The 10,381-nt window shown below is 45.7% G+C and overlaps 1 protein-coding gene across 16 annotated transcripts in view; it reads right to left on the bottom strand.

Annotated features, from left to right (window-relative positions):
- The window catches only part of LOC127907163 (histone-lysine N-methyltransferase, H3 lysine-79 specific-like), a 233,665-nt gene extending 226,472 nt beyond the window's left edge, over positions 1-7,193 (bottom strand). For all 16 annotated transcript variants that reach the window (XR_008063552.1, XR_008063551.1, XR_008063550.1 and 13 more), the window contains exons 1-2: positions 6,659-7,193; positions 9-5,488 (exon numbers count right to left, since the gene is read on the bottom strand). The gene's annotated coding sequence lies outside the window, so the exon portion shown is untranslated. The remainder of the gene's footprint in view (positions 1-8; positions 5,489-6,658) is intronic.
- Between the last annotated feature and the right edge of the window lie 3,188 nt (positions 7,194-10,381).

The raw sequence follows: 10,381 nt of genomic DNA on the forward strand, positions 1-10,381 counted from the left end.
ATATTGACCTCTATAGCAGATATATAGTGGGAGGACTATGTGAAATATTGACCTCTATAGCAGATATATTGTGGGAGGACGATGTGAAATATCGACCTCCATGGCAGATATATAGTGGGAGGACTATGTGAAATATTGACCTCTATGGCAGATATATAGTGGGAGGACTATGTGAAATATTGACCTCTATGGCAGATATATAGTGGGAGGACTATGTGAACTATTGACCTCTATAGCAGATATATAGTGGGAGGACGATGTGAAATATTGACCTCTATGGCAGATATATTGTGGGAGGACTATGTGAAATATTGACCACTATGGCAGATATATAGTGGGAGATCTATGATGTGAAAATTCTGGATAATTTGTAGAACATCTATACATCTTAATCCAACCTACCTTGAGAACATTTGAGGAGAGTATTGATAAATGTAAAGAAACTGATTTAATTTGTAGCCTTGAAGAAGACACACTGCTGTTCACAAGGCCTGTAGTTTTTATAGTATCAGATTAACACTCTGGTCTGTTCTTTGTCTTGTGTTATTGGTTGTCAATAAACAAAACAGACAAATTAGTAATTACTTACGCAATCCTGATCACCCATTATCCAAGATGGAGAGTCATGAATAATGATCATGTCTCATTACATAATTTAATGAAATACCATACATCATATTGGAATGACTGTTCATCACGTTCATTACTAATGTACATCTAGGGAAAGAGAGAATGATTTATTTCTGCTTTTATTTCTTTCATCATATTCCCAGTGGGTCAGAAGCTTACATACACTCAATTAGTATTTGGTAGTATTGCCTTTAAATTGTTTATCTTGTGTCAAACATTTTGGATAGCCTTCCACAAGCTTCCCACAATAAATTGGGGTGAATTTTGTCTCATTCCTCCTGACAGAGCTGGTTTAAGTGAGTCAGGTTTGTAGGCTTCCTTGCTCGCACAAGCTTTTTCAGTTCTGCTCACAAATGTTCTATATATAGGATTGAGGTCAGGGCTTTGTGATGGCCCCTCCAATACCCTGACTTTGTTGTCCTTAAGCCATTTTGCCACAACTTTGGAAGTATGCTTGGGGTCATTGTCCATTTAGAAGACCCATTTGCGACCAAGCTTTAACTGCCTGACTGATGTCTTGAGATGTTGCTTCAATATATCCACATAATTTTCCTCCTCATAATGCTATCTATTTTGTGAAGTGCACCAGTCCCTCCTGCAGCAAAGCACCTCCACAACATGATGCTGCCTCCCCCTTTTTCCTCCAAACATAACGATGGTCATTATGGCCAAATAGTTTTCTTTTGTTTCATCAGACCAGAGGACATTTATCCAAAAAGTACGATCTTTGTCCCCATGTGCGGTTACAAACCGTAGTCTGGCTTTTTTTATGGTGGTTTTTGAGCAGTGGCTTCTTCCTTGCTGAGCGGCCTTTCAGGTTATGTCGATTTGGCACTTGTTTTACTGTGGATAAAGATAGTTTGTACCTGTTTCCTCCAGCATCTTCACAAGGTCCGTTGCTGTTGTTCTGGGATTGATTTGCACTTTTCTCACCAAAGTACGTCCATCTCTAGGAGACAGAACACGTCTCCTTCCTGAGCAGTATGACGGCTGCGTGATCCCATGGTGTTTATACTTGCATACTATTGTTTGTACAGATGAACGTGGTACCTTCAGGTGTTTGGAAAGGATGAACCAGACTTGTGGCGGTCTACAATTGTTTTCTGAGGTCTTGGCTGATTTCTTTTGATTTTCCCATGATTTGAAGCAAAGAGGCACTGAGTTTGAAGGTAGGCCTTGAAATGCATCCACAGGTACACCTCAAATCTGAAGCTTCTAAAACCATGACATAATTTTCTGGAATTTTCCAAGCTGTTTAAAGGCTCAGTCAACTTAGTTTATGTAAACTTCTGACCCACTGGAATTGTGATACAGTGAGTTATAAGTGAAATAATCTGTCTGTAAACAATTGTTGGAAAAATTACTTGTGTCATGCACAAAGTAGATGTCCTAACCGACAAGAAATGTGTGGAGTGGTTGAAAAACGAGTTTTAATGACTCCAACCGAAGTGTATGTACATTTCCGACTTCAACTGTATCCTGGACCTAAATGACCTGTGTGTTACTCAAGACCCCAGTTCCTTTGCCAGTACACCTCATCTCTGTTAACTTTCCTATCTCAGTGTCACGACTTCCGCCGAAGTCGGTCCCTCTCCTTGTTCAGACGGTGTTCGGCGGTCGACGTCACCGTCCTTCTAGCCATCGCTGATCCATTTTTCATTTTCCATTGGTTTTGTCTTGTCTTACTTCACACCTGGTTCCAATCTCATCATTGTGTGTTTAACCCTCTAATTCCCCTCATGTCCTTGTTGTTGTATGTAGTGTAGTCATAGTCTGGTCTGGTCTCTCCTGTGCCTGACTTTCCTGCCACCAGCACGCACCCATTACAGAATCACCGACCCTAACTATGGAGTCAGCAGGAGAAGGTACCCCTGCCATTGATGTGGAGGAGCGCATCCAGTAGCATGCAGTAATACCTCACCATCTTGGCATCGCCATGGATCGCGTTGTCCAGACAACGCTGGGAGAGACAGGGAGTTCTTTCGGCGCCTCCACCAGCACAAACGGGGTCTTGTGGTCAGTGGTCAGCTGAGGCGGACAGGGCTTTTAGTCACCTGAAGGCTCTGTTTACCTCGGCTCCCGTGCTGGGCCATCCAAATCCCTCTTTGGCGTTCATAGTGTAGGTGGACGCGTCCAAGGCTGGAATAGGAGCTGGGCTCTCTCAGCGCTCGGGTACGCCACCGAAGCTCCGCCCCTGTGCCATCTTCTCAAAGAAGCTCAGCCCGGCGGAGCGAAACTATGATGTGGGGGACCGGGAGTTGTTGGCTGTTGTCAAGGCCTTGAAGGCGTGGAGACATTGGTTTGAGGTGGATTGACACCCTTTTCTCATCGGGACTGACCACCGCAATCTGGAGTACATTCGTGCGGCGAGGAGACTGAATCCTCGCCAGGGAAGGTGGGCCATGTTTTTCACCTGTTTTGTGTTTACCCTTTCTTACAGACCAGGCCCCCAGAACGTTAAGGCAGACGCATTGTCCCGGCTGTATGACACAGAGGAGCGGCCCATGGATCCCACTCCCATACTCTCCGCCTCTTGCCTGGTGGCGCCGGTAGTGTGGGAGCTGGACGCGGACATTGAGCAGGCGTTACGTGCAGAGCCCGCTCCCCTCCAGTGTCCAGCAGGGCGTCTGTACGTTCCGTCTGCTGTCCGCGACCGGCTGATCTATTGGGCCCACACGTCACCCTCCTCTCGTCATTCTGTGATCAGTCGGACGGTGCACTGTCTTAGTGGGAAGTACTGGTGGCCCACTTTGGCCGAGGATGTGAGGGTTTATGTTTCCTCCTGCTCTGTGTGCGCCCAGTGGAAGGCTCCTAGACACCTGCCCAGAGGTAAGTTACAACCCGTTCCACAACAGCCGTAGTCGCACCTGTCGGTAGATTTCCTGACCGCTCTTCCTCCTTCACGGGGTAACACCACGATCCTGGTCGTTGTGGGTCGTTTTTTTAAGTCCTGCCGTCTCCTCCCTTTGCCCAGTCTCCCTACGGCCCTACAGACTGCGGAGGTCCTGTTTACACACATCTTCCGGCACTACGGGGTGCCTGGGGATATAGTGCCTGATCCGGGTCCCCAGTTCACGTCGAGGGTCTGGAGGGTGTTCATGGAACGTCTGGGGTTCTCGGTCAGCCTGACCTCAGGTTTTCACCCCGAGAGTAACGGGCAGGTGGAGAGAGTTAACCATGATGTGGGTAGGTTTCTGAGGTCTTATTGCCAGGACCGGCCAGGGGAGTGGGCAGCGTAAGTGCCCTGGGCAGAGATGGCCTAGAAATTGCTCCGCCACTCCTCCACTAGCCTCTCTCCCTTCCAGTGTGTTTTGGGGTATCAGCCGGTTCTGGCTCCGCGGCATCAGAGTCAGACCGAAGTTCCTGCGGTGGACGACTGGTTCCGGCGCGCGGAGGAAATATGGGACACCGCCCATGTCCACCTTCAGCGCGCCGTGTTGCGCCAGAAAGTTGGCGCAGACCGTCACCGCAGTGACTAATCATTTCATAGATAAACTAATATAACAGTGGTATAACACATGTGTCCCAGCCCCAATCTCTTTTTCTACCACAAACATTGTTGCCAGAAAGGATTTGAATGGACAATGGACGTCCATCCAGCCCCATTACCTGTATGGACCTTGTGTATCTGTATCCCTACACCCCATTATAAACCAGGGAGATCCATGAGCATAATCATACCAACCAGGTCTACCCCAGTGTCCAAGCCTCAACATTCATACTAACCAGGTCTACCCCAGTGTCCCAAGACTCAACATTCATACTAACCAGGTCTACCCCAGTGTCCAAGCCTCAACATTCATATTAACCAGGTCTACCCCAGTGTCCAAGCCTCAACATTCATACTAACCAGGTCTACCCCAGTGTCCAAGCCTCAACATTCATACTAACCAGGTCTACCCCAGTGTCCAAGCCTCAACATTCATACTAACCAGGTCTACCCCAGTGTCCAAGCCTCAACATTCATACTAACCAGGTCTACCCCAGTGTCCAAGCCTCAACATTCATACTAACCAGGTCTACCCCAGTGTCCAAGCCTCAACATTCATACTAACCAGGTCTACCCCAGTGTCCAAGCCTCAACATTCATACTAACCAGGTCTACCATTGTGAAAAAGACACTAAACAAACCTAATAACATTAAATATCACTTCAGTTATTATACTAATTCACTTTATGGGTCTATACATGGCCAATTACCCCTGAAATAACAACATATTATGTTTTACAGTAAACATCTCTGATTTAAACATCAGTGAAGGTTAATGGCTGATGGTAAAATCCTCTGTAACATCATTTAGAAGTAAATCCTGAACCGAACTCAACTTAAATCTACTGAAGAAAAGGATCTGTTATGACTAAATATATAGAATAAATTAGAGGCTCTGTATTTTTCCATTAGACAGACATGTTTGTCAGGTAGCTGAGCACTTAAGAGCATTGGACCAGTAACCCAAACGTTGCTGGTTTGAATCCCTGAGGCAACAAGGAAAACATTTGTTGATATGCCCTTTAGCAAGGCACTTTAGAATGACAGCCTACCCTGCTGCCTAGGAACAGTGGGTTATAACTGCCTTGTTCAGGGGCAGAACAACAGATTTTTACCTTGTCAGCTCTGTGATTCAATCTAGCAACCTTTCGGTTACCTGCTCAATACTCTAACCACTAGTCTACCTGTCCTCATGTTACAAACACATTTCATCCAGACAAACATTTACACATAAAGACAAATACAACCACAAACACATTTCATTTTCAATAGTTGGTTTAGTTCTGTTCTCCCAGATACATGAAAGAAAAGTTCATCATTAATTATAGCATGGTGACTTACTATGAACTCTGGACTCTGCCATTTTAACTGCAATAAAAAGAGAAAACATTCATATTTACATCATTACCATTCATCAAATTCTCTCTTTTGCTCAATCACACAGATACAAACATCACTTCCTCTTTCTCCAGTCCTCATTGTTTTAAAACAGGACTGTTGTGTCTAGTTTGGAAAGTGAAATATACTGACATCTCCTCTTACCTTTACTGATCTTCACGTCCTCCACTTCACATTCAAAATAGTTGATTTAAATCCATAACCACTCTAATAGTCACTATATGTGCATATCTACACATTTTTACAGAACAATCTACACCTCAGTCCTGTACTGAGACACACCTTTCACTTTAACCTTTGCTCAGGTATTTGGAGTAAACTCCTCCCCCCCAGCCTCTCTAGTTATTAGAAAACCCAGTCACAAAGTCTAAATTGTCTACAGGACTATCATAAAATATCATGAAAACAAAAATGTGCATTTCAGATCTTAATGTAGGTTTAAGGTTAGGTATAAGGTTAGCAGTGTGTAGAATAGGGTTCTAATCAGAAGACCGATCCAGCCAGCAGATGGTAGTGATGATCTTTAATTATAGTCATATTATCCTGAGCTGTAAAGATTTAACAGTGACTATCAATATTAGCTTCTCTTATCTCTTTGGACACATTCACATGAGTAAATGAGTGAAATTGCTTCCATGACAAATAGTCTCAATGCTTTTCCATCCCCTCCTAACAAAATAAATGGATGACTTGCTTAAACAAATGTGGTTTCTACTGACAATTGAGATGAACAAACTATTGCATAATGGGACGACAAGCGGATAAGAGACTATCAGTTATTTAGATGAAGATATTAATAAGCGAGCCAGGAGGGATGTAGTCAATATATAAAATGGCGCCGATAGAGAGGGAGGAAGTGATTCCAGCCCCGAGGCAACATTCCAGTGTTATTTCTTACATTGTTAGCCAGACATTTTAGTGTGTTATTACTTACAGCCGGGAAGAAGGTGGGGTGTGTGGCTCATTTCTCAATAAAAATGGAAAACATTCATATTTACATCATTACCTTTCATCAAAATCTCTCTTTTGCTCAATCACACAGATACAAACATTACTTCTTCTTTCTCCAGTCCTCATTGTTTTAAAACAGGACTGTTGTTTCTAGTTTGGAAAGTGAAATATACTGAGATCTCCTCTTACCTTTACTGGCCTTCACGTCCCCCACTTCAAAATAGTTAATTTAAATCTATAACCACTCTAATAGTCACTATATGTGTATATCTATACGTTTTTACAGAACAATCTACACCTCAGTCCTATACTGAGACCCAACTTTCACTTTCACATTTGCTCAGCCACTTGGTGTGTTGCCAACTCCTCAGTAAGGAAAGGGACGGGGACGTTATGGGGCCCACGGCAGCACACGCTGCTCGTTGAGAAGAGTAACAACGATGCGTGCTTTCACGTCAAAGTCTCCAAAAGTCTCCAATAACACCAGGAAAAGTCGCTAGATTTGTGGCTAGTCGCTTTTTTGAAAATGTGTCGCTAGAGGGGTCTGAATACTTGATAAATATAAAGACAACGTCGCTAAGTTGGCAACACTGAAATGAGTCGCAAAGCCAATCACAACACCGATGGCAGTAATTTGTCAGTTCTTCCTTCACTCCAGCGAAGAGACCAATCTACGGTTTCTAGACACGCACCCGCCTTTAAGCCCGCCCCCATCAACCGGATATCCAAACCCAAAGATGCCAAATTTGGGAGAAAACAATTTGAGAAATTGTGAGCGAAAACTTGACAATAACAAGTGACTATTGCTGCTGGACAATTTAATACGTTCAAAATTAATAAAAATATACGTTTGAATCACTTTTTTTTCTTACAGTTCTATATATACTGTTTAAATAAAGGTTAAATAAAAAAAATACAAAATGTACTGTATAAGACACACTTGCAAGCGTTCAAGTCCAATGTGTGCTCTCGACTGGCCTGTGCCCTCCGCGGGACCTCTTCTCACTCGACCATGTTCTTCTCTCAACTCAGCGTTTGCTCGAGCAATGACGTTTCATCTTTCTAGTGCTAATTCGACTTTTGAATCAGATTTGACACTATTACTGATCCGGGCTGATCAATGTTACGAGATTTACACTTGACAACTTGACCTCTGGTGCTTTGATTAAAGCATTGCACAATACAGATGACCATTACCCGCGATAGCCCGCAGAGAGAGCTAACATACCGCCACTAAATCCAACGTTATTTGTTACATGTACGTACAAGCTATTTACTAAAATGAGTAAAAAAAGTGTTTGTTTTTTAAATACAACTACGATTTAAAAAATCTATTTAAAATAGATGTAAGAACTATGCTGAACAGCAATATAAATGCAACATGTAAAGTGTTTGTCCCATGTTTCATGAGCTGACATAAAAGATCCCAGACATGTTTCATATGCACAAACAGCTCATTTCTCTCAAATGTTGTGCACTAATGTGTTTACATCCTTGTTAGTGAGCCTTTCTCCTTTGCCAGGATAATCCCATCCACCAGTCAGCTGTAGCATATCAAGAAGCTGATTAAACAGCATGATCATTACACAGGTGAACCTTCTGCTGGGGACAATAAAAGGCCACTCTAAAATGTGCTGTTTTGTCACACAGATGTCTCAAGTTTTGAGGGAGCGTGCAATTAGCATGCTGACTGGAGGAATGACCACCAGAGCTGTCGCCAGATACTTTAATGTACATTTCTGTACCATAAGTCGCCTCCAATATCGTTTTAGAACATTTTGCAGTACATCCAACTGGCCACACAACCTCAGACCACATGTTACCACGCCAGCCCAGGACCTCCACAACCGCAGACCACGTGTAACCACGCCAGCCCAGGACCTCCACAACCGCAGACCACGTGTAACCACGCCAGCCCAGGACCTCTACAACCGCAGACCACGTGTAACCACGCCAGCCCAGGACCTCCACAACCGCAGACCACGTGTAACCACGCCAGCCCAGGACCTCCACAACCGCAGACCACGTGTAACCACGCCAGCCCAGGACCTCCACAACCGCAGACCACGTGTAACCACGCCAGCCCAGGACCTCCACAACCGCAGACCACGTGTAACCACGCCAGCCCAGGACCTCCACAACCGCAGACCACGTGTAACCACGCCAGCCCAGGACCTCCACAACCGCAGACCACGTGTAACCACGCCAGCCCAGGACCTCCACAACCACAGACCACGTGTAACCACGCCAGCCCAGGACCTCCACAACCGCAGACCACGTGTAACCACGCCAGCCCAGGACCTCCACAACCGCAGACCACGTGTAACCACGCCAGCCCAGGACCTCCACAACCGCAGACCAGGTGTAACCACGGCAGCCCAGGACCTCCACAACCGGCTTCTTCACCTGCGGGGTCGTCTGAGACCAGCCAGCTGGACAGCGGATGAAACTGTGGGTTTGCAGAACCAAATAATTTCTGCACAAACTGTCAAAAACCGCCTCAGGGAAGCACATCTGCGTCCTCACCGTCTTCACCAGGGTCTTGAGCTGACTGCAGTTCGGCGTCGTAACCGACTTCAGTGCGCAAATGATCACCTTTGACGGCCTCTGGCCTCGCTGGAGAAGTGTGCTCTTCACTGATTAATCCCGGTATCAACTGTACCGGGCAGATGGCAGACAGTATGTATGGTGTCGTGTGGACGAGTGGTTTGCTGATGTCAACGTTGTGAACAGAGTGACCCATGGTGGTGGTGAGGTTATGGTATGGGCAGGCATAAGTTACGAAAAACAAATACAAATGCATTTTATCAATGGCACTTTGAATGCACAGAGATACGGTGATGAGATCCTGAGGCCCATTGTCGTGCCATTCATCCACCTCCATCACTTCATGTTGCAGCTGAAAATGTCCCAGTTCTTCCATGGCCTGCATACTCGCCACACAAGTCACCCATCGAGCATGTTTGGGATGCTCTGGATTGATGTGTACAACAGAGTTTTCCAGTTCCAATATCCAGCAACTTCGAAACAGCCATTGAAGAGGAGTGGGACAACATTCCACAAGCCCCAATCAACAGCCTGATCAACTCTATGCGAGGGAGATGTGTCTTGCTGCATGATGCAAATGGTGGTCACACCAGATACTGATTGGTTTTCTGATCCACGCCCCTAACTTTTTATTAAGGTATCTGTGACCAACAGATGCATATCTGTATTCCCAGGCAGGTAGGGAGGGAGGGAGATGGAGGCAGGCGGGGAGGGAGGCATGGAGATGGAGGCAGGGAGGGAGGGAGACGGAGGCAGGTAGGGAGGCAGGGAGAGAGACGGAGGGAGGGAGGCATGGAGAAGGTGGCAGGGAGGGAGGGAGGCATGGAGACGGAGGCAGGTAGGGATGGAGGCATGGAGACGGAGGCAGGTAGGGATGGAGGCATGGAGAAGGAGGCAGGGAGGGAGATGGAGGCAGGCGGGGAGGGAGGGAGACGGAGGCAGGGAGGGAGACGGAGGCAGGTAGGGAGACCGAGGGAGGGAGGCATGGAGACGGAGGCAAGGAGGGAGGGAGGGGGAAATTAGAAAGTACCTGTCAAACAATGGAGTCATGACCAGATACCTTGCCTTCAGATCATTAAAGCTCATAAGGGCTTATTGTGGATATGATGTTGACATACCAGTGTTTGCTACAACTGTCCCCTGGTCCAAGACCAGATCTAGGGGCAACGCTTTTACATGTGATAATGGTCTTCCTTTATGCTACACAAGGAAACCAAGCCAACAAGAAATACATTTATGTACAATTCAACAACCCAAAACATCTTGTGAAATAACAATTTAATTATACCTTACATAATTGACTTAGTCTAAACTAATAACGGATCCCAAAAGCTAACCTATGACCTTTAAGGCAAGGCTGCTGCA

The sequence above is a fragment of the Oncorhynchus keta genome, chromosome 14 (genome assembly GCF_023373465.1).
Source record: "Oncorhynchus keta strain PuntledgeMale-10-30-2019 chromosome 14, Oket_V2, whole genome shotgun sequence".
In the NCBI taxonomy this organism is placed as follows: Eukaryota; Metazoa; Chordata; class Actinopteri; order Salmoniformes; family Salmonidae; genus Oncorhynchus; species Oncorhynchus keta.